The sequence below is a fragment of the Chlorocebus sabaeus genome, chromosome 12 (assembly GCF_047675955.1).
Source record: "Chlorocebus sabaeus isolate Y175 chromosome 12, mChlSab1.0.hap1, whole genome shotgun sequence".
NCBI classification, from domain to species: domain Eukaryota; kingdom Metazoa; phylum Chordata; class Mammalia; order Primates; family Cercopithecidae; genus Chlorocebus; species Chlorocebus sabaeus.
In genome coordinates, this window is record NC_132915.1 from 32,635,008 (window position 1) to 32,660,761 (window position 25,754).

Consider the following 25,754-nt stretch of genomic DNA (forward strand, 5'->3'; position numbering starts at 1 on the left):
CTTGACTATATACCCAGTAGTGGGGTTGCTGAGTCAAATGGTATTTCTGCCTCTAAGTCTTTGAGGGATTGCCACATTGTCTTCCACAATGGTTGAACTAATTTACACTCCCAATGATGTAAAAGTATTCCTTTTTCTCTGTAACCTTGCCAGCAGCTGTTTTTTGACTTGTTAATAATAGAATGTCTAAAATTTTAAAAATTGACTACATCAACTGTTGGTAAGGATGTAGAGAAATTGGAATTCCCAACAATGCTGTTTGGAATCTAAAACACGGCAACCAGTCTGTATAACAGTTTGGGAGTTTCTTAAAAATTGAAATACATACCTACCGTATCACCCAAGCAATTCTGCTCCTAGGGATTTATCCAAAAGAAAGCATTTTTCCAAAATCATGTACACCAACAGTCAGAAGAGCTTTAATCGTAACAATCAATAAATAGACATAACTCAATTATCTACCAACAGGTGAATATATAAACTCATTGTGGTATATCTATGTGATGAAATACTACTCATCAATAAAACGGAATGAACTGCTATTATAGACAATATAGATGAATTTCAAAATAATTATGCTAACTGAAAGAAGTCACAGAAAGAATGCACGCTGTATTATTTTATTATTATAAAGTTCTGGAAAACGTAAACTAATACATAGTGACAGAAAACAGAAGACAAATTGCAAGGGTAGGGAGGGACAGAGCTTGGTGGGGCAGGGAGAGTCAAGAGAAAGAGAATACGGACACGGAAACTTCTGGGGTGACAGTATATACACTATCTTGATTGTAGTGTTAGTTTTCACAGCTATATACTACATCAGAACTTACCAAATTACACACTTTAACTATATGCTGTTTATTGTATGCCAAATATACTACAACAAAGTTGTTTTTCACAAAATCACGACTGGCAAAACTGGGAATACACTAAACCCAGAAATGATGAAGCCTCAAAAAAGGAATCCTGGCATTTGCCAAACAGCTGATGGCAGAGCAAGTAAAATGCTGATTAGATTTGGTCTGTGTGGTTTCAGGAGAGAATCAGTACCCACAGAGGAGAAATTAAAAGGAAGCTGTATCAGCTACACCAATGGAATATACTGACAATTGAAGCTGTCTGAACATAGAATGGACTGCCTTGTAAGATAAAGCTGTCTCTCAGTCACAGAAAGAGTTGAAGCAGAAACTCAAACGACCACTTTGTTAGGTGAGGGTCTAGGATAAATTTCCATGTGAGACAGGGGACAGATAGTACTTCCTGATCTTTAATGCCAGTCATCAGGAAATCAAAACAAACAGTTTGTACTTGGGGAGAAATATATTTAATCACATTCATCAAACTTTAAAGCCACCAATACCCAACATTTTGAATGATTTAAAGTATTTGGGACCCTGTGGGTTAATGAACGCGCTTGTCAATGTTCAACTGAGTTATCTTTCACGTAGGGAAAGCAATAAAGAAATCTTCAAAGATAAACATAGTTTTCTAATGTGTATTTGTCTTTCTGTTTGTGTTTTTCATATAGTAAGTTATTACAAATTTATTGAGAGAAGGGAGCATTTATAATGTTTACTATGCAATTTTAAGCAGTTAAGAGTTTAATACATAATATTAATAGCCACTACTTACTGAATATTTATCATAGGCCTAGAAATTTAAGCACACCATCTTGAACACATGAACTTAACAATACTTCAAGATAGCTATTTTTCCTATTTTACAGATGAAATATCTCAGGGTGAGTGAAGTTAAGAGGATCTGCAGGTTGAGGATCTGAAGTCAAGCCCATGTGGCTTCATAATCCAATCTTACAAAATCACTCCTAGTTCACTGAAGAAATAAGGGCCATCTGATGATCACTGCGTACAGACTCCTTCTTCATTCTCCAAATATTTCCTATATTCCCATCCAATTTATTTTTTAAAAATACAAATTTTCTCATGCTATGCATCCAACTTTGATGGCTTTTGTGCCTTATAATTCCTTAGAGGCAAAGTGTAAATTTGTCAACATGGTGGACAGATCTTCCCGCCTACTTTTCCAGCATCATTTCCTGTTATTTCTCCTGTATTCTAGACATAATAAGATCTTTCAAAGCCCTTTAAAAATGCAATGCATTTGTACTTGCTGTTCTCACTTTTCTGCATGCCCTGATTTCTGGCCTTGTGAATGAACTTTTATCTTTTCAGGATCAGTTTAAATATTGTTTCCTTTGGTGAAGTCTTCTTTGACATTCCAGGCACATTTAGATGTACCTTCTTTTACATGTACACCACTCTATTCATACTGGTATTATTTATTTGTAGGTTTGTTTCCTGTAAAAACATCTCCTCAAAGACAGTTACTCATCCCTGTATCTTCAGTGCCCAAGCCCAATGCCTGATATATGAGAACAGTTCAGTAAATGTTGATTGACTGAATGGATAGATGATGGACAGGTGAATGAGTAAACAAACTGATACACAAACTAGTGTTTGAGATTAAGGGGTTACTGGAGGAGTATATAAAAGAAATAGTACTTACATAGGACAGAGGTATACAAGTTGCCATAATTATAATATAGAACTATACCTTATTAATTTATATTATTTCATCCTAAATGAAGTCTTCATTGAAGCAACTATTACTATCTGTCCTACTTGTGTGATCCTATTACAAGAGTTTATTTAGTCAAAGGTAAAGGTATTATATAATTTGATGCAAAAACTAATTCTCAAGAATGTAAAATGGTTGGAAACCAGGAGATCTGTGAAATACTCTGATTACTTGTCAAGAAGGAGAAAGCCAGAGGAATAACCTTTCTGTGACCTCCTCCCACAAACAAAACTATTCAGAGATTTTACCATTTCAAGATGTAACCTTGTTTAGTGCAGTCCTTCTGCAGATAATGAGACTTACCAAAAAAAAAAAAAAAAAAAAAAAAAACCATACATACAACTCTCACCATTTAAAATTTCAGACTCCTTTCCCTCTCCATTCTTTATGATTTTCAATTAAAATATTTTTATGCCTGATCAATATGTTCGATTAGTTTACTAAAATAAATCTTAATAAATTGGGGTAATGTATGATACATGTTGGTTTGAGGGGCTTCTTTTATCATCTATTCTCTCACACAGACTTAAAATGGAAATAATTTGGGTTCTTGCTGGACAATGCTGTTTTATGTTAAAATCAGGCTAAAACTAATTCTTTTTTAAAAATGCAAAATAAGATGGAACTTTAAAAAAGTCAAGAAGCTTTGAGAACAATCCTCAGCTAATGGAAAAATTATTTTAATTACATGAAAAATGTTCTAAAGCAATCTTCTGGGTGAAAACAAAGCATTACTTATTCGTTGAGGAAAATGCTTTCTCTAAAGAAGTGTTCACATGTCAGAAGCCCTTAGTCTATGAAATTAATGCCTTATACATGTAGGTTAAAAAAAAATTCACACCTTGATAATTTTCTTCTAACATGCTGTCTCATTATAGCAATAACATTTTGATTTATGCTAAAAAGCATTCCTTTCTGAAGAATTAAAATGTCTTTTAAAAAACACACAGAAAAAAAAAACTGAAGTGCTGTATAAAGTACTCAGTCAATAACAGTGGACTTCACCTCAGAAGGACAAAAGAAGTAGCAATTTTAAACTCCATTAGGTATACTCATTTTTTTCTGAAACATGATAGTAACACAGAAATAATAACTGAATGATTTCAGAGCCCAGCAATGCAAAAGTTGACAAATGAAAAATGAAAAGACAAAAATAAAAACTTTGGGCTAAGACATCCATTAAACAAAAGAAGTCTATTTCTCAAAAGCTGATATAATTTTCTCAGGTTAACCAGAGAACACAGGATATACAATTTGTTTTGATTTTTTCTTTTACTATTTTCATCTTTGTTCTTGCTCCTTTTATAAATATACAGGTTAACAAAAGGAGGTAACCGATTTCTTATCACATTGTCATCTTTCAAGGGAAACATTTCAGTTCATTCAATATTTGGTTTCATTAAGCATTTTTTGTGTCTCCTGCATGAAGGGATAATAGCCTATAAAATGAAAGGACACCATGCAAGAATTAAGAAAGAAGCATTCATAAGAGAATCAAAATCTAATTAGATAAACACACTTCCCTACAGGTGGATATGAATTCAAAAGTCTCTGAAATCTCGTATTTAAAGGCTAGCAGTGCTTTTTTAATTATGCTAAAAGTCCCTTGTCTGCTTGATCTCTCATGAACAATTTTAATCGGGCAAGCCTAATATACTCCGTCTCACAGACAACTTAACAGAGCTTTCAACTATGAGCTAATGGGAAGACAAGGAATCACAAGCATTTTTATTAAAAGGGAAAAATGGCCAGCCTAGAGATTTGGCCAGCAATAAAGCAAGATTAAATCATGCTTTTCCCTCACTTAACCTACTTAACTTCAAGAACTACAGACATATAATTAATTTGCTCTTGAGATTTACTCTGTAAACATAAACACATGATTTTAAAAAAATTACATTCTTACAATTCACAGGGGTTTTAGTTATTTTTTTTTTCCCACTCACAAATGGACTAATACACTAACAATCCTTTTGCCAGAGTCTAAGAGTAATCTCTTAAAAACGATCCTTTCCAAAAAAGGAGAGTCAAAAATCATTCTCTACAGTTGGTAGGGATCTTGACAAAGGATCCTGTTCAAAGTTCCCTTTCGACCTTTGCATCCCCAAATCCATTTGCTACATCAGCTGTATCACCAAGAGTCCTCTGTACATTCAGAGGCCCTCCCACAATACAGCAGTTTATTATAATCCACGTATTTCTTTTTCTTCTTTAAAAAAAAAATAGAGAACGGTCTCACTCTGTCACCCAGGCTAGACTGCAGTGGCACCATCACAGCTTGAATTGCAGCCTCAAATTCCTTCCTAGTCTCAAGTGATCCTCCCGCCTCAGCCTCCCAAGTAGCTAGGACTACAGATGCATTCTACCACATCTGGCCAATTCTTCAAATTTTTTGTAAGGAAAGAGTCTTGCTATGTTGCCCAGGCTGGTCTCAAATGTCTGGCCTCAAGTGATCTTTCCACCTTGACCTCCCAAAGCACTGGGTTTGCAGGTGTAAGCCACTGCACCCAGCCATAACCAACATTTTTAAACTGCAATAAACTACCTAAATCTAAATGTAACAATTTTAAACTCTTTTCTTTTAACCAATTCAACCCAGAAAACTCCAAAGAAGTACTGATGGGTGACCTAGGCCCTAAAAATATGCACCTATGCTACACCTAGTTGGTTCTATTATCTTTATCCCCAAACTACTTTAAAATTAAAAATGAGGCCCTTTGTTTGAGGTTACCCCCAATTAGTTGCTGTGTGATTTGCAGCATGTTCTCAACCCCCTTTGTACCTCATTTTCTCCATCTGTCAAATTGTTACTAATAATACCCTCCCTCAAAGAATAGAGGTAAGAATTAAATGATATCATATTAATACACAGAAGAGCAACACCTAGCATACTGTAGACACTTAATTTCCTTCTGTCGTGTCCAAGATCATTGTTTCCAGGCTCTTCAAGTGTGGGCCTCAACATTTCAAAATTATTTCCCAATCTCTACACTCAGTTCCATCCCTCTTGAGGATTTCCAGCTATTTTCATCCTAGAGCTCTTGGAGCTTCTCTGCCTCGCACAGTTTTTCTATGCACTGGTCATGTTTGCTTATTTATTAGAGATAGTTTCATTTACCCTTGCCTCAGTTTTTACCTGCCTGGTTCTTTTCCTCATTGGTGCTGTGCTTCTTCACTAATTACAACTGTACACTATCAGTTTATTTGACACTTCTCTATTCACATTGATTTAAAAGACTATTCTTCACAGTTAAACTAAAATATGGAAAACTGGCCAGGCACAGTGCCCCACACCTGTAATCCCAGCAACTGGGGAGACCAAGGAGCTCCTAAGCTCAGGAGTTCAAGACCAGCATGGGCAATATGGCAAGACCCTGTCTTTGCTAAAAAGGAAAAAAATTAGCAGGTGTGGAAGTGCATATCTGTAGTACCAGTCACTACAGAGGCTGAGGGAGGAGGATCGTTTGAGCCCAAGAGATTGAAGCTACAATTACTGAGGCTGCAGTGAGCTATTATCACACCACTGCACTCTAGCCTAGGCAACTGAGCGAGACCCTGTCTCAAGAAAAAAAAAAAAAAAACCTAAGACACAGAAAATTAAAATAGTTTAGGACAAATAGTGATCATTGTAGCCCAGGATAAAAACATTTGGTTAATTCTTTGAAAATGATTTTGGTTTTTATAGTTTATGCACTCACCTATCAGATCCTATGATTCTACTGACCTGGTTGCTTGATGGGCTGTAAAATTCAACTTGTTTATTGAAATGGTAGATGCTAAAGAGAATATTTGCCTGGCAAGGCAGAGAAAAAAAATAAAATTAAAATATAAGCTTCAAAAAGGTTCATCAGTACTACTAAGATTGCAATCACACACATACAAATAAATCCCTTTAAAACCTCTAAAAATGAGATGTTTGATCTATGTGAAAATACCCCAGATCAAGAAAATCTCAATTAGATTAAGAAAATCTCAATTCTGGTGCCAGAAAGACGAAATACATAAGAGGGAATGTCTGTTTAAAACAACATAAAACATAGTTAAAATGTATTTTAATTGTGCTGAGAAGTCATTTTTTTCTTTTTTTAACTATTTTTTTGTTTTTCTCTTTCCTTAACAAAAGATTCTCCCCAATCATCTGTTCAACACACAAATGTGAAATGTTTAGTGATACAAAAGAAAGTACTATTATTTCTTTTAAAAAGAACATTTTTTTAAATCTTAGATGTCTGAAGGTGGAAGAAAGTATTATTCTTTTGCATAAATATGAATTACGTGTCTTTCATAGACTACATGCTTGTTAATTTTCCTAATGGAGTTTAAAGTCTTTCCAATAATCCAGAGTTAATCTCAACCTGCTTCAGAAGACAACGTTTTGAAGTTTTGCCTCAAGTTTTTTGGTCAAGGACACACACACAAAAAATCAAATCAAGTGATATCAAGTACAGAATTTTTTTTTTAAAGTAGCAGGAAAGAGTAATAAGAATTCTTAGAATTTTCCCTTAAAAATCCTAGGATCATTTCATTCAATTCACTCATGCAAATTTTACAGTCCAGTGAAATTAAATAAATTATTACAATGCCTAAATTTAGTACTACCTGGGAAAATGGCTAAAACTTCCTTTTCTATTCAATATTTGGTTTTAAAAGAGCTGCAATTACAACTGGCACCCAGATCTTGGTTTCCAACACTGTTTTCCAGTAAAAAGAATCAGAATTCCATGGAAAAAGAGCTGAATCTAGGAGTGAAGCAGGAAATATAAAAGGCAAATCTGGAGCATCCTGTAGTGTAGGAAAGTGAAGAAGTGCTCAAAAAAGAAAACAAAAATAAAACACAATGATGAAAGTGTGTTAAAGAGATACAGAAGCCAATTAAAAGAGCTCTCAATGGCCAAAGCTGGAACAATTTGAGCAATAAAACTGTAGTACTGGATTATAACCCAAAAATGATATAATCCATGAGCCATATTTATGTATGTAAATGATTGAGGCTGGGGATGGTGACTCACACCAGCAATCTCAGAACTTTGGGAGCCTGAAGTGGGAAGTTCGCTTGAGCCCAGGAGTTCAAGATCAGCCTAGGCAACATGGTGAAACCCCATCTCTCAAAAATTACAACTATTAGCAGGGCATGGTGGTGTGTCTGTAGTCCCAGCTACTTAGGAGGCTGAGGTAGGGGGATGGCTTGAGCCCAGGAGGTCTAGGCTGCAGTGAGCTACAATTACACCACCACAATCTAGCCTGGTCAACAAAGAGAGCCTCAAAAAGATAATAAATAAGTTTTGACTGAAAAAATAAACAGAATGAGAGACATATCTCTTGTGTAGAAGCATTCCAAATAATTTACTTAGCCCTCATGAAAGTGGAGCATAATCTTCCACTCCTTATGTGTGGGCTGCATATAGTGACTTCCTTCCAGAGTAACTTCATAGTGGAGAAACCTATTAAAAATAGGGGAAACTCGGTGTAGCGTACATGGGAACTCCGTTTAATATCTTTACATGCTTTCTGTAAATCTAAATTTATTCTAAAATAACAAAAATGTATTTTTAAAGTTATTTTGTTTTTGTTTTTTAATATCTGCTACTGACTTTGGTTATCAGAAGTTTGCTACTTAGCTTACCAGTAGCAACCCTTAGTCAATTTTGGAATTGTACAATTTCAATTGTACAATTCTTTGTTACACTCTCAAATCTGCAAGTCACTTGTGCTGAAATAGAATTGGAAAAATGAGAAGCATATTTCTGCATCTGAGTTGTGCTCCACCTGCAACTATCTACATGACTTAAATAACCAATTTTCTCATCTATGAAACAAGGCAAACCTGCTGCAAGGGCTTTCTGTTACCCCTATGGGGACGGTGGGTAACGCTGATGCCCCATCTGACACTCCCATCACTGAAAGTGTGTCATCTGCATCCTTCTCCAGCCTTCTCTAGCTTGGCCCACTCAGATGTCAATCTGGTACAAGATCTGGCTCTTTTAGTTTTCTTAAGAATTGATGTTCAAATGTCATTTTATAAAAAACCAACTACTGGCCAGGCACAGTGGCTCAAGCCTCTAATCTCAGTGCTTTGGGAGGCCAAGGCAGGAGAATTGCTTGACACTAGGAGTTCGAGTCCAGCTTGGGCAACATAGGGAGACACCAGCTCTATAAAATAATAAAAATAATAGCTGGGCCTGGTGGCACATGCTTGCTATTCCCAGTTACCACAGAGGCTGAGGCAGGAAGATTGCTTGAGCTCAAGAGTTTGGCACTGCAGTGAACTATGATTGTGCCACTGTACTCCAGCCTGGGCAAAAAAAATAAAAATAAAAATAAATTTATGTTAACACCATATTTAGAAGAATACCCATAATTTAGGTACAATGGTTGCTTCTGTGTGGGGGAATAGGAGGCTGGTGTGGGAAAAAGACATACTTTACACTCCATAGACACTCTGGCTATCTGAATTATTTTTTACTATGTATATGCATTAGCTATTTAAAAACTTATTATAAAAGCAACAAGAAATCCACTATTACTCAGGGAATACTACAGGTTTCTGATTTCAACCTTTGTATCTGCTATCTGTGTATTATCTCTTTTTAATATAGTACCATAGACAGTAGTATGGCTCCAGGAGATTAGACTAAAATGATTTCAATCAAGTTCTTTTGTACCAAATCAGCTGTTTCAAAATAGCATAGCAGTCTTGGAATCAAAAGTGACTTAGGATGGAACACAGCCCTTTCTACTTACTATTTAACCTCACTAAATCCAAGCTTCTTCATCTGCAAAACAGGAATAACAGTACCCACAACCTATAAGGCTGTTGGAAAGATTAAATAAAAACACAGCAAATTTCTTAGCCTAGTGACAGGCACATCTATTATGGTCATTATCAGTATAAATGAAAGTCTGCGGAGGAGATCTGATTTATCACTCTGTCATGTCTTCTACTCAGCTATGGATCCAGAAGCAACTCCCAAGTGTAAACACCCACCAAATGCAATTGGCTTTCAGCAATTATTATTCCTAGTTCATTAGGGAACTAAATACTTATCACTAACTAACTAAAATGAATAGTATTTCTTCTGCATAGAAATGCCCCAAATCCTAAGACACATGCAGAAGTCATACCTACTTAGAATTGAATAATTCTGTCTGGGCACGATGGTTCATGCCTGTAACGCTGGCAATGCCAGAACTCTGAGGCCAAGGAGGGTGGATCACTTGAGGCCAGGAGTTTGAGACCAGCCTGGCCAACATGGTGAAACCATGTCTCTACTAAAAATACAAAAATTAGCCAGGCATGGTGGCACACGCCTATAATCCCAGCTACTTGGGAGGCTGAGGCATGAGAATTACTTGAACCCAGAAGGCAGAAGTTGCAGTGAGCCAAGATGGTGCCACTGCACTCCAGCCTGGGCACCAAAGCAAGACCCTGCCTCAAAAAAAAAAAAAAAAAAAAGTACTTCTAATGAACAATAAAGCAACAAAAAATTTAAGAACAGTGACATAAAACATGTTTAGTTGTACAGAGTGCTACTGTTGAAATTGTCTTTGGCATTATCCCAGAAGATGGCATAAATTTAGACTTTTTAAATATTTTAAATATATTTTTAAATATACCCCAGCCTTTTGCCTTAGTTCACTGTAAAAAAAGGTATGTCCACATTTAAATTGGGCATCGGTTTTTGAGACTAGTGATAAGATACATAAATAATTTTAGTAAAAATACAGGTTGGAGTAGTACATATAAATATATTAGCTGTTTAAATGGATATGTGAGTAGATTTTGTGTGCACAAATATGTGAATAATTAATGTTATCTACACGCACTCTTTGCTATGAATTAGGAATGTCATTCCTTTCCTGCCTCAAGAAAGTAGCTAAACAGTATATTTTACCCTGATTTCTATTTTATCTTGGGTTGTAAAATAAACCATTTCAAAAACTAAAGGTATATTTCTACTCATAGGATCTGTATTTGCATAGCTTCCCACAAAAACATACATACACACAGGCAACACTCAAAATACATGTATATCTCTATGTACTTGAATGTAACTTCAGATATGTATGTTCTACCTTACCGAAAGATAAATTTAGAATTTTTTAATACTTTCTAATTCTTTGCTTTAGATTTTGCTACAAGATTCCTTAAATTGCCTCTTACATCTGAGATAACATATAAGAGAAAGACTATGTGTAAAACTGATTTAAAATCACATCAAGCTACTTGGTTGCCACTAGAAAGCCAAAAAGCATGGACCTGCTATAAATGTTTAGGCTGTCCTTGTTAGTAAATGCTCCAAAGCAACTGAGAAGAGATAGGGAAATCTGAAACTACAACGATAAAAATCTTAAAGAATCATCTATTCCAACTAGTTAAGACTAGGAACCACTGAAGAAATCCCATTTTATGACTAGGCTACCCCGTCCAATAATGGCTATTATTGACTATTTTTCCCCACAAATCTTTCATTTTATATAATGTTTCACAGTTTATAAGCCATTCACATATGTATCAAATCATCTAATCTCAACAAAACCTACGAGAAAAATGTGGTACAATTAAATCAGGGACACAGAAATAATGTGATTTACACAAGTCCACTAAACTATGAGTGGTAAAACTGAGATGCATACCCAAGGCTCCTGCCCCTAAATGTATCTTCATTGTCTCCCACCTCATCTTCAGAACTGAATTCCACTTTCCCTGATAGGTCCTATTTCTTGCAGCACAATGCCCCCTCATCCACCCAACTGGAATTCTTCCTTAGGTGTTTTACTAAATCCTCTCTAGTCAATTCCCCACACTGTAGCCAGAAATATCTTCCCAAATTTAAATCAGATAGTCTTCTACGTAAGACCAGCAAATGTTTTTCACTATTTCTACATAAGGAATAGACTTCTTTACCAAGGTCTTTACAGGCTAAGTGGCCTCATCCCTTCCTACCATTTCAGGTTTAGGGCAGATTCTGTGCACATCAGACAGGCTGTTTTTCTTAAGCACCATGCTTACTCACCGTAGATCCTTCTCCACCTCTTTTCACCTAGTCAATGCATATTCTTTCTTACTTCAGGCAAACCTTCCCTTCCCTTCCCTTACCTTACTAAGTAAATCAAATGTTCCTACTATATACTCTTTTTCATGACACCGTATACTTCACTTCATTGAAGTTACCATAGTTGCAATTTACATTTACTCATGAAATTACTTGATTAATGTCTGCCTTTTCCATCAGACTGTCAGTGCCATAAAGAGTAAAAAGGAGGTCAGTTTTTCTCTTTTTAGTCACTATTATATCCCCAGTGCTTGGTACAATTTTCAGCCTGCTAATAGATAACATGATTTAAAAGCTGAGCAAATATAGAACTAGGTTAATTCTTTCAGCCTTAAATATCTGAAAATAGTTATTATTCTAATAATTTCTCTACACTACACACACAAAAGTTATGTTAGAAAACCATTCTGAGTCTTCGTAATATTTTTTATAATAAAATTCAACAGCCCTTCATGCTAAAAACGCTCAATAAATTTGGTATTGATGGAACGTATCTCAAAATAATAAGATCTATTTATGACAAACCCACAGCCAATATCATACTGAATGGGCAAAAACTGGAAAAATTCCCTTTGAAAACTGGCACAAGACAGGGATGCCCTCTCTCGCCACTCTTATTCAACATAGTGTTGGAAGTTCTGGCTAGGGCAATCAGGCAAGAGAAAGAAATAAAGGGTATTCAGTTAGGAAAAGAAGAAGTCAAATTGCCCCTGTTTGCAGATGACATGATTGTATATTTAGGAAACCCCATCGTCTCAGCCCAAAATCTCCTTAAGCTGATAAGAAACTTAAGCAAAGTCTCAGGATACAAAATCAATGTGCAAAAATCACAAGCATTCTTATACACCAGTAACAGACAAACAGAGAGTCAAATCATGAATGAACTTCCATTCACAATTGCTTCAAAGAGAATAAAATACCTAGGAATCCAACTTACAAGAGATGTAAAGGACCTCTTCAAGGAGAACCACAAACCACTGCTCAATGAAGTAAAAGAGGACACAAACAAATGGAAGAACATACCATGCTCATGGATAGGAAGAATCAATATCATGAAAATGGCCATACTGCCCAAGGTAATTTATATATTCAATGCCATCCCCATCAAGCTGCCAATGAGTTTCTTCACAGAATTGGAAAAAACTGCTTTAAAGTTCATATGGAACCAAAAAAGAGCCCGCATTGCCAAGACAATCCTAAGTCAAAAGAACAAAGCTGGAGGCATCACGCTACCTGACTACAAACTATACTACAAGGCTACAGTAACCAAAACAGCATGGTACTTGTACCAAAACAGAGATATAGACCAATGGAACAGAACAGAGTCCTCAGAAATAATAAAAAACATCTACAGCCATCTGATCTTTGACAAACCTGAGAGAAACAAGAAATGGGGAAAGGATTCCCTATTTAATAAATGGTGCTGGGAAAATTGGCTAGCCATAAGTAGAAAGCTGAAACTGGATCCTTTCCTTACTCCTTATACAAAAATTAATTCAAGATGGATTCAAGACTTAAATGTAAGACCTAATACCATAAAAACCCTAGAAGAAAACCTAGGTAATACCATTCAGGACATAGGCATGGGCAAGGACTTCATGTCTAAAACACCAAAAGCAATGGCAACAAAAGCCAAAATTGACAAATGGGATCTAATTAAACTAAAGAGCTTCTGCACAGCAAAAGAAACTACCATCAGAGTGAACAGACAACCTATAGAATGGGAGAATATTTTTGCAATCTACTCATCCGACAAAGGGCTAATATCCAGAACCTACAAAGAACTCAAACAAATTTACAAGAAAAAAACAAACAACCCCATCAAAAAGTGGGCAAAGGATATGAACAGAATGTCTCAAAAGAAGACATTCATACAGCCAACAGACACATGAAAAAATGCTCATCATCACTGGCCATCAGAGAAATGCAAATCAAAACCACAATAAGATACCATCTCACACCAGTTAGAATGGCAATCATCAAAAAGTCGGGAAACAATACGTGCTGGAAAGGATGTGGAGAAATAGGAACACTTTTACACTGTTGGTGGGATTGTAAACTAGTTCAACCATTATGGAAAACAGTATGGCGATTCCTCAAGGATCTGGAACTAGAAGTACCGTATGACCTAGCCATCCCATTACTGGGTATATACCCAAAGGATTATAAATCATGCTGCTATAAAACACATGCACATGTATGTTTATTGCGGCACTATTCACAATAGCAAAGACTTGGAATCAACCCAAATGTCCATCAGTGACAGACTGGATTAAGAAAATGTGGCACACATACACCATGGAATACTATGCAGCCATAAAAAATGATGAGTTCATGTCCTTTGTAGGGACATGGATGCAGCTGGAAACCATCATTCTCAGCAAACTATTGCAAGAACAGAAAACCAAACACTGCATGTTCTCACTCATAGGTGGGAACTGAACAATGAGATCACCTGGACTCGGGAAGGGGAACATCACATACCGGGGCCTATCATGGGGAGTGGGGAGGGGGGAGGGATTGCATTGGGAGTTATACCTGATATAAATGACGAGTTGATGGGTGCTGACGAGTTGATGGGTGCAGTACACCAACATGGCACAAGTATACATATGTAACAAACCTGCACGTTATGCACATGTACCCTAGAACTTAAAGTATAATAATAATAATAATAAAATAAAAAACAACAAAAAATATAGTTCTGAGATACTTCTGAAAACCTGGAAACCATAAATGAATATAATGGTATCTCATCATCAGTACAGAGACTGCACTTCCCCATTCCAAGTACTTCACTTCTATTAAAACAGTCTACACTTGTGTTTTAGTTTGTGCTGACAGAGCAATACCTGAGACTGGGTAATTTACAAAGAACAAAAACTTATATCTGACAATCCGTGGCTGGAAGTCAAGGTGTAGGCAGGTTTGGTTGTCTGGTGAGGGCTGCATCCTCCAGAGTGGAGGAAAACTGTGTCCTCACATGGCAGAAGGCAGAAAAGCAAGCTCCTGAAGGCTGTGGAAAGCTGCTTTTACAGTGGTCTTACTCCCACTCACAAGGGAAGGAGTCCTCATGACCTTAAGACCTCTTAAAGGTCCCACGCTCTAATAGTATCACATTGGCCCTTAAATTTCTACATCTCACTTTTGGAGGTGACATATTCAAACTATGGCACTGTGGGACATGGCAGTGACAGTTAAGCCGTAACTTCCCAGGTCTTTTCACATGAACTTCCTTTAAAACATATCCACTTGATTCGTGGCTAGTGTGATAATTTGACAAACCCATATGCAAAATTTTATGTTAATCATTATTACAGACCATCTTAGTTTCAGCCAATCACTTCAGATGGCTAAGCTTTTTTCAATCCTAATTCCTTCATCCAAACTATTAGCTTTTGCTCCCAGCTTTATGTGATATGCAAATATGATGTGCCTGTTTAATCCAAGTCCATGATAAAAATGATTAATAGAACAGAGTGAGAAAAACGGCCACGTCATGTCACTGGAAATACCTTTCTCCAAGCTGACATCAATTCATTCATCAAAATATTTCAACCATCCATTAATTTACCTGGCCCAATAACCCAACTCCCAATTTGGCCATCTGTTAAATATTTCATAAACATTTTATGAGACACTGTCTGAAACCTTACTAAAATCAACTTACTCCAACTATATAGGGAGAAAAAAAAATCACATGTTTAACCTGACACACTCCTGGTGAGCCCATGTGGTCCCTAGAGGACTGCTCCTTTTCTAGGTAAGTCCTCACAAGCCATCTGTCTAATCATCAGTTAAAGAACTGTCCCAAGGGCAAGGCACAGTGGCTCATGCCTGTAATCCCAGCACTTTGGGAGGCTGAGGCGGATGGATCATGAGGTCAAGAGATCAAGACCATCTTGGCCAACATGGTGAAACCCTGTCTCTACTATAGAAATTAGCTGGGCGTGGTGGTATATGCCTGTAATCACAGCTACTTGGTAGGCTAAGGCAGGAGAATAGCTTGAACTGGGAGGCGGAGGTTGCTGTGAGCCGAGATCATGTCATTGCGCTCCAGCCTGGCAAGAGGGCGAGACTCCATCTCCAAAAAAAAAAAAACAACAAAACAAAACAAAAAAAAAAAAGAAAAGAATTGTCCCAAGGATAAACATAAAACCTACTAATCTTAAAATAGCAGAATTCTACCTTTTTCTCTCTTTTTTGAAAATAAAAACAGTATCTCCATGATCATTAGTTTTCTGTCATCTCTGTTACTGGTCATAATGGTTCAAAGATTACCTAACCATTCATATTTGCAAGTCTTTTAATCCTAGGACATTAACTAGTTGAGAGCAAAAAAGTGCTTTCTCATCATTGTTTTACCTTTCTTAACTTCAATTCCCTTGCTACTGTCATTAGTGTTCTTTACTGAACTTGAATATCATTTTCTTTTGATAGAGAAATTAAAAACCCAAGAGTTCCATAACTCTGCTTTCACTCCACTATCCAGTGTTACATCTGTCCCAACCAGTAGTTTATTCTTTTATTATTATTTTTTTCATGATCTGAACATAACATGTTCCAGTACTTAGTATCTTTACAAGCCTCAATTCATTTTAGGATTCAGCTTCCTGTATGCCATTCTCTCAGCTTTATATGACATTTGTATTTGTGTCCCAACCTTTTCTTACTTATGAGAACCATTTTTGCTTATATGGTCAGTGTTTCACTTTAAGGAACTCCACACAATTCACTCATTCAATGAATGTTTTACTGATTGCCATCTATATGCAATTCACCAAACTAAAGTAAAGAATACAAAGATACCTGAGATCTATCTGGTCTCTGTCTTCAAGGAATCTAGACAGATATATAGACTGCTAGGTGGAATTGTAGGCTTCTATATTCCCAAAATAAAAATAAGTGCTGTGTGAGCAGAGTACACAGCAACTAGCTCAAGCATGAAATAGCTGCTTAAGTCTTCATCAAGGAAGTGACATCTGAGTTGAGTCGTGAGGAAGCAGTCATTAGAAGACTGGAAGTATCCTAGGGAACAGCATGTGCAAAGGCATGGCAATATTTTTAACAATGTCCTTTTTGACATTGTTTTCATACGGGAATGATGCAGCTAGGATTTAAGGTGCATAAAGTGTAATTCCAAGAGATAACTTAAAAATATGGGGTCAGTTATAAAAAAGGCCTTGTAATGTAAGTCTCCAATATATAGAATAAATAAAACAAAGCAAATGCTCTCTAAAGAATACTATGCAGCAGTTAGGAGTAGCAATACAGATGTATGCCAATGATACAGACAGATCTTTAAAACAGTGCTGAGGTCAAAATAAAAAATGTCTAGAGCATAACACAAGTAATGCAAATTTAAAATACAGGCACGTCCAGTATTTGTCTGCACACAAAAAAATCTACATGTTTTACAAGGACGCATACAAATAAAAAGATTCAGATCAGAAACATCAGCATTTACCTATGGAGCAGAAGAGTAATGGGGGTGGGAAATAGAAACAAAGTGATTTTTTTTTAAAGCAGATATACACCTGTTTTATGACCCCCAAAGTCTGTATGTTTTCCCATAGGTGACAAAGGCTTTAAAGCCTGTGAATGGCAAAATCTAATGTAGCTTTTAGGAATAAAGTTTGGCACAGTGTAAAGAATACAGTCCTGTAGTTGTAGTTTCTTCTGGAGTCAATGAACATGGGTTCATTACCCTTTATCTACACATGCTTAATAGATCTTTGTTATTCCGTAAGAAAAGGCTAAGTATAAGACTAAACTACCAATAAGTAAAGATGGATGTAGAAACTTTGGTAGTAGAAGAAAGTGAAGACAAGAGCTGACAGGGAATAAGTAGTTACAGATAAAAGCAGCATCTTAAAACTCAAATTTGATTATCTGCCAAGAATAGTATTGAAAACATTCCTGCATTGCAGCAGACACTGAATTAAATAAATGCTAAGAATTTCACCAAATTGAAGATCTGTTCATTTTCTTATAAGTGTGCCAAAGGGAGAGCAATGAGAAATTAAAACAATGCCCCTCTGACTATGTCTTGGGAGCTCAGAGTAAAGATCTCTGGAATAAACTCATATGCGCCCTATCACTTGAGAGATGAATCTTGCATTACACCAAGAACTGCTTCATCTGTACAAACAGACTTTCTATAGAACTGTAACTGAACACTATAGGCAATGAGCCAACACTTTTAAATTTCATCAAGCTCTAGTGCCAGGTGACAACTGTTTGCTGTGACATGATTTATGCAACACATTTCATCTAGTTATCTCAGAATCAAAGGAATTTTACCAAAGGGTTCTCATTCAGATAAACAGGAAGAATTTCTACCCCAATCACATCTGTGAAAAGTGGAAGACACGTGGTAAGTTTCAGGACAAGATTCTACTGATTAAATTCTGAGAATAAAGGACTGGAAAACATAAAATTGGCACACTTACTGGGCACTCCTCTATTATGAAGACACTGTTTTACATTTGGATGCAGTGAGCTAACTAAAAAGAGACAAATCAAAATAAATGGTATGAATAATAAGTGAAAGTATACATAATATATAACAATACTTATTTATATAACTTTACATTTCCATAGACACACTCGTGAGGGTCAGAATTTTTTGTTTTGCTCTTCCCTTTTTGTTCTGTGCTTCAGTAATTTCATGGGGATTCTTTTCCTTCTCAATCTTCTCTTGAAGTATCACTTCAGTCCCTAGTTATCTCATCCTACTACATTCTTATCCATTTTACTCAGAATAAGTTATAGTTTGAGAGAAGGTAGAATTTAAAAGAGGACATCTTCCAATAATGACTCTAACACAATTTCATTTTGAAAGTATTTTACCTAAAGAAGGGTATCTATGTTATCCATGGATGGTAAGAGTATGGGTGTAGTTCCTTTCCTCTTCATAACGTATGTGTTGCTTTTGTAATCGAGGAAAGGGGTTTTAAACAATGATATAGTGACATGATGGAGGAAAAAAACTTTATTATAACAAATGTTCAACTAAAAACGATGGTCGGTTACACATCAAAGGACCCTAGTCTGGGATCTTCCTCTTGCCTTCTACCATTACTCTGGCTTACAACCCAGCTTAGATATGAATACACAAACCATAAGCTTTATTGTAGGGAATGTGACAAATTGAACGATGGAAGGCAGGGGCCAATAAAACCTAAAATTTATATTTCAGGTACTTAGAAAAGATACTAAATCTATTCTGGGCTCTACATATTACATTGTATTTTACTAATATGCTCAATTTTCTTATGAGATGCAAATTAAATCAACACCAATTTAAGAACACAAATCCTCTTGCACCTCAATCTATGCATGGATGAAACTAATATTTTAACAACATCACATAATAGATTTAATATTATTTTTAAAAAGTCCTTGTTCCATAAAACAATCATCACCCTATTTGCCCAGTTTCCCTCTACCTTGTACTCATCAAGTAAGATAAACCAACATTTTAAAAAATATAATTTTCAATGTTCAATTTTAGTTTTCTTAGCTCTAAACTTGAAATTGATAAACTCAGTCATTGTAAAACCTTATTCATGTCACTTAGTTCATTTCGGTCTACTTTAAACGAAGCAGGATTTCACAGACTCTCAGAGCTAGTACCTTACCTCCCTTAATCCCATCCCAACCCCACCTCAGGCTTAGTTAGTTAAAAGCTTCATGCCCACTATCAAAAAAAGCTTCAAAACACTGTACTATTTTCTAGCCATTTCCAAGTATGCATGCTTCTATTTCTACAGTAAGAAAAGACAACGCTTCCCTAATCACTTAACCAATTTCCTAACAACATATTTTTATTACATGTCTAACGCAGAACTATAAATGCCTCTCAATACTTCTCCTGTAGTCTTACTCTAATGTATTTAATGTTCTCACAGATTATTTTTCTTATAAGATGACAGGTTATCAATATTTATAAAATCTGGTATTTTTTGGTACGTTTTAAACATCCATCGCTGAGATTTACTTTTTCTTTTTTCTCATTATTTATTTAAAATATGTACTTAATGTCAATAATATTTATCAAAACTAGGTAGACAAAATATATGTAGCAAATGTTTACAAAGCTCTTCACAAGGTTAAAATTCTAATATTTTTTAAATACATAAGAGAGCAACAAACTATTTTCATCACATAAAAATATAAGTTGAGTTTCATGTTTGTCACCCAATAAAGTTCACCATTTTTATTCATTTAATCCAACTTCCCAATCATCCAAAACAATTTTAACAGATACCATTTTAGATGGTAGACAGCATTTGTCATCCTGATCCTAAAGTTCACAGAATGCGCTTTGGATGAAAATAGAACAGTTTTAACACCAACATGTAAAAAGTCACCCAACGAGGTCAAATCAGTGACTAAGCAATCTAAATACATCTATCAGTTTTCTCATCTAAATGGGATACAATTTAAAAACTACTGCATGTTCAAGGAATAGTTTCTTGCCACAAAGAACTGTTAATAGAACAATATTATGCTAGAAAAAGAATTTTTTTTAATTTACTGTAACGTAACAATTACCACTGACAAGTTGTTAAGTTGAAATATAAACAAAGTATGACAATGAGAATGTACAAGAGATTTCACAAAATGTTTACATGAACAAAAACAAAATAATATAAGTATTAACATCTCTGTGAATATATTTTCATATACCATATCTATGGTTTATTGATATTAAATTAATATCCAAGGTTATTAAATTTTAATTTGCATATCAATTTTTACAAATGCCTATATAAGCATACCTACATAAGCTGTTTTATTTTCTGTTTCACTTTTTGTTTTTACATACAAATAATCTTTGGAGAACATTTGAATGGGAGAACACGCCCTTCAATACTAAAATACTTCTTATTTCAGTCACAAGAACTAAGTTGTTTGAGTGCCACAAGTGAACTTTTGTGTTTTCCAATTCATAATTAAGTTGGGGTTTACTCCTCTTGAAAACAAAAGGGGGAACATTTCCCAACTCATTTTATGAGGCCAGTGTTACCCTGATTTAAAAAAGAAAAAAAGTGATAAACATACTACAAGAAAATTTAACTACAGACCAATATCCCTTAGGAAGACAGATAACAAAATATCTGTAACAAAATCCTATAAAACTCAGCAACATACATATAAACAGATAATGACAAAATGGGATTTATCCCAGAATTCAAGGTTGCTTTATCATTAGAATATCAATCAGGATATTTTACCAGATTAACAGACTAAAGAAAAAGTATAAGGTCATCTCAATTTAACATTCACTCATAAATAACCCTCAGCAAACTGGGAATGGAAGGGAATTTCCTCAGCTTAATAAAAGGCATCCAGAAAGAAACTATAGCTAACATCATACTTAATAGGGAAGGACTGAATATTTTCTTTCTCATACAAGAGGGCAAGGATATCCTCCCTCCCCATTTTTACTCAACACTGTAGGTCCTAACCAAAGCAATAAGGTAAGGAAGATTAATAAAAGGCACACAAATTAGAAAAGAAGTAGTAAAAACTGTCTTTATTTGCAGACAACATGATTGTCTATGCAGAACACTTTTAAGAGTTTACCAAAAATTAAATAAAGCTATTAGAAATAGTGCATTTAGTACACCGCAATGTTACAAGGTCAAAATATAAAAAGCGTACCATACTTCAATACTAGTCATATTGTATTTCAATACTAGCATTGCTAATATTGCATTGCTAGCATTATAATAGCATGTGATGTCACTTATAATAGTATTAAACATATAATAGGAATAAACTTAACAAAAAATACATGCAAGAATTATGCACTAAAAACTGCAAGACACTGGTTAGAGAAATTAAAGACCTAAGTAAAGAAAGAGACATATCATGTTCGTGGATCGTAACACCCAATATTGTTTAATATATTAATTTTCTTGAAACAGATCTATAGAGTCACTGCAATTCCAGTCAAAATCCCAGTAGGCTTTAAAAAATTTATATGAAAATGTAGAGGATGTAAAGTAACCAAAATAATTTTGAAACACAAGAGAAAGTGGGAGGACTTATATATTATTTAACTGTAAGACTATAAGCTACAATAATCAAGAAAATAGGGTATTGTCATAAAGATAGCAATTTAAAAACATAATAGAAATAAACCCACATATATATATGGTCAATTAATTTTTCAATGACAACGCTAAGATAATTAAATGGAAAAATTCTTGTCTTTTTCAGCAAACGGAACTGGAACAATCACATACCCATTTGGAAAGATACAACACTTCACATCATATACAATAATTAACTCAAAATGTATCAGAAGCCTAAAAATGAGATTATAAGCTACTAGAAAAACATACGAGGCAATCTAAATGATATTCGTTTAGATAAAAATCTTTAACACTCCACAAAAAGCACAAAGGAAAAAAATCAATAAACTGGGCTTCATCAAAACTAAAGGCTTATTCTTTGAAAAGGCACACTTAACAAAATGAAAGCACAAGCCGACAGACTTGGAAAAAAAATTGGAAAACATCTCTGATAAAGGACTTGTACCCAGAATATGTAGAGGTATATATAGAACTCAATAAGAAGGAAAAAAAGAACTGTTTTTTCAAAACTAGGGGCTGGGCACTGGGGCTCATGCTTATAATCCCAACATTTTGGGAGGCCAAGGCAGGAGGACTGTTTGAGCCCTGGAGTTCAAGACCAGCCTGGGCAACATAGGGAGACCCCAGTACCTACAAAAAGTTTAAAAATTAGCCAGGCATGGAGGTACACGCCTACGTTCCCAGCTACTCAGGAGGGTGAGGTGGGAGGATTGTTCGGGCCCAGGAAGTCAAGGCTGCAGGGAGCTGTGATCATGCCATTGCACTCCTGCCTTCATAAATACAAATGAAAATAAAAAATAGGGAAATGATTTGGACACTTTACATAAGTACATATGCAAATGACCAAAAAGTACATGAAAAAATGCTCAAACAATTAATCATTTTAGGGAAATAAAAAGTAATGTAACTGTAATGAGTTACCATTACACCTTCATTAGAATGATAGCTAAAATAAAAAGAACTGTTAATACCAAGTGTTGAAAAGGATATAGAGCAACTGGTAGGAATGCAAAATGGTACAGCCACTTTGGAAAACAGTTTGGCAGTTACTTAGAAAAGTTAAAACATACCCTTATCATATGACTCAGCAATCGCTTCGTACACATTTATCCAAGTAAAATAAAAACATATGTCCATAAAAACACTTATATTGCATAACACTGTGTCTGCATAACTGTTTTATTCACAATAGCTAAACCCTGAAAAAGAAAAATTCCAACATATAGTAATCAGAATAAACAAATTGTGGTATAGCCACACAGTAAACTACTGCTCAGCAATAAAAAGGAACAAACTGCTGATCCATATACAGGTAAAATCTAAAAGAGGCCAGGTGCAAAAACTACATACTGCATCATTCCATTTATATAAAATCCTAGAAACAGCAAAACTGTAGTAATATAAAGTAGATCTGTGGTTGCCAGGAGCAAGGAGATAGGGTAAAGGATCGACTATAAAAGGGCAGGAACAAACTTTTAGGGGTGATGGAAATGATCCATATTTGGTTGTAATGGTGGAACACAACTGTATACATCCACCAAAACTCATCAAATTGTACACTTAAAATTGGTAAATTATACTCTAAGTAAATTACATCCCAATAAAGCTGATTTAACAAATAAAAGCAATTAAATATATGTTGAGGACTTCTACACTGGTGGGAATGTTTGATAACTTACCCATCCAAGAAACAGTTCCAACTTGTTAGATTTGAACAGGTAAAAATGTAAATACTAAAAAAAAAAAAAAAAAAAAAAAAAAAAAAAAAAAAAAATCAAAAGGTATCAGTGGAAAAGTGTCTCTCTCATCCCTATGACTCTATGCCTTTTACCACTTAATTTATATTCACACGGAAACAATATTGGTATTTAAGGAACAGTTAATTAACAATATGTTAAAGGGGTGCTTTATTAAAATAGAAGAATCACTAACTCATAACAATATGCAGGTCATTCTTTTCCAGAGGGGAACATTCCCCAAAGCCCTTGAAATCTGAATTCTTTACCCCTATAAATCAAGGGTATCAGTAGTCTGACAGCATCTTAGTATCTCACTTCTAACAACCTGCCAATCCTTGTTCTAGTATCTTGTGGCAAATACAAACCATTTCTCATCATATGTTAATCTGTTTTTCTTTCTTTCTTTTTCTGAAACAGAGTCTCACTCTGTTTCCCAGGCTGGAGTGCAGTAGCATGATCTCAGCTCACCACAACCTCCGCCTCTGGGGTTCAAGTGATTCTCCTGCCTCAGCCTCCTTAGTAGTTGGGATTACAGACATGCACCACCACGCCCAGCTAACTTTTTTTTTTTTTTTTTTTTTTTTTTTTTGTATTTTTAGTAGAGACAAGGTCTCATCATGTTAGCCAGCCTGGTCTTGAACTCCCAACTTTAGGTGATCTACCTGCCTCGGCCTCCCAAAGTACTGAGATTACAAACGTGAGCCACTGCACTTGACCCATATGTTAATCTGGATATACTACAAGTTCGATGAAAATATCCTTAAAGAGTAACTACAAAAATCAAAGCTATTATTCTTGTTCTACAGGAGTTTACAGTATACAAAGAAGAGAAGGTATATAAACAGGGCATTTTTATTAATAATACAAGATACCATATATCTCGAAACAGAGCAGTAAGTGGGAAAGACAGTAAGTATTGCTATGGTGAAAAAAAGAAAAAGCAAAAGTGGACTCAAAGGAGATGGGGGAACTTGACTATTCCTAAAAAACAGGATTTGAAAAAAAAAAAAAAGTGAAGGACAGCATTCTTAGCAGGGCAAAGAACAGGAGAATGACATAGCTGTGACCATATGAACAACATTTTCAGTGATCAGAGTAGAGACAACATATTTGAGTGGGAAAATAAGAGAGAAATACAAGATTTGAAGTACAGAGTTTATTCAAACAGCATTTATTAAGTACCTACTATATGCCATGCATAGTACAGAAATGAGCTGTCTGAAAATAAATTCCAGACTAAGAAATGTTGTCTTTTTACTCTGTAGCAGGAAAATAGAGTTCTAAAGAACTCATGGCAATTTTATACATCATTATTTTAACCAATCTTGGCAACAAATAATTTTAAATAATAGAAAAACAGAGACTCAGGAAGGTATATGCATATGCTTAAAATCATATAGCCAAAACCAAAGCAAAAATCCCACATCTTCCTATTCCTAGCTCCATGCTCCTTGCCTTGCTCTACTGGCTATATCCTTTAGTCCTCTTCATTTTCTCAAGCAAATAATAAATTATTAAAAGAAAAAAAAAGTGATGCAATAAAAGTAAAGTTTTAGTCAAATGCATATGGCTAGGTTGTATGGGTTGAATTAAAAGGTAAAGAACATGGATAAAATGAAATCTATTAGCATAGGTTGGCACAAAAGTAACTGTGGCTCTTGCCAATTACTTTTGCACTAACCTAAAGTTACTGTAATAATCTAGGAATTAGTGGTAGCAGTAGGAACGGAAGCCATTGGATATGAGACTTTGTATAAAAAGATTCAATTTTGAAAATACCAAGAGATTCAAAGATAACTACGTGATTAGTAAGTAGAGCCACTGGCAAGATGTAAATATCAAGAAATTAGTCTATTTTGTTGGGGAAATCATCTACTGTGGTCAAATTATTGCCCAAAGTCAAAGATATTAGATCAAACATTTCACAAGTTTCTACCCCTGAAACAGAATAATCCAGAGTTTACTACCATCCTTGGATCTGTTATTTACAAATACTTATCATTTTCTGTCTAGACTTAAAGTCTAGACACCACCGTCTATCCAATCCCCAGAGGTATTCATATCCATAAAGCCCAATAAGAGTTTATGCCCACTTCCTGGAAACCTCTAAGAGAGAGCTGATATACCTAAATCTAAAGAAATACACACACACACACGTGTGTGTGTGTGTGTGTGTGTGTGTGTAATTAAGTCTATCATTGAGCCAAGGCTTTCTTTCAGGGAATGAGGGTTATTTGTCAGTCATAAGTAAATGA

General features: G+C 35.3%; 1 protein-coding gene and 1 pseudogene across 3 annotated transcripts in view; one reads left to right on the top strand and one right to left on the bottom strand.

Annotated features, from left to right (window-relative positions):
• The window catches only part of RFX3 (regulatory factor X3), a 309,035-nt gene that overhangs the window by 228,801 nt on the left and 54,480 nt on the right, over window positions 1-25,754 (bottom strand). The gene's annotated exons all lie outside the window — the stretch shown is intronic.
• LOC103219514 (uncharacterized) lies at window positions 23,156-24,551 on the top strand (annotated as a pseudogene).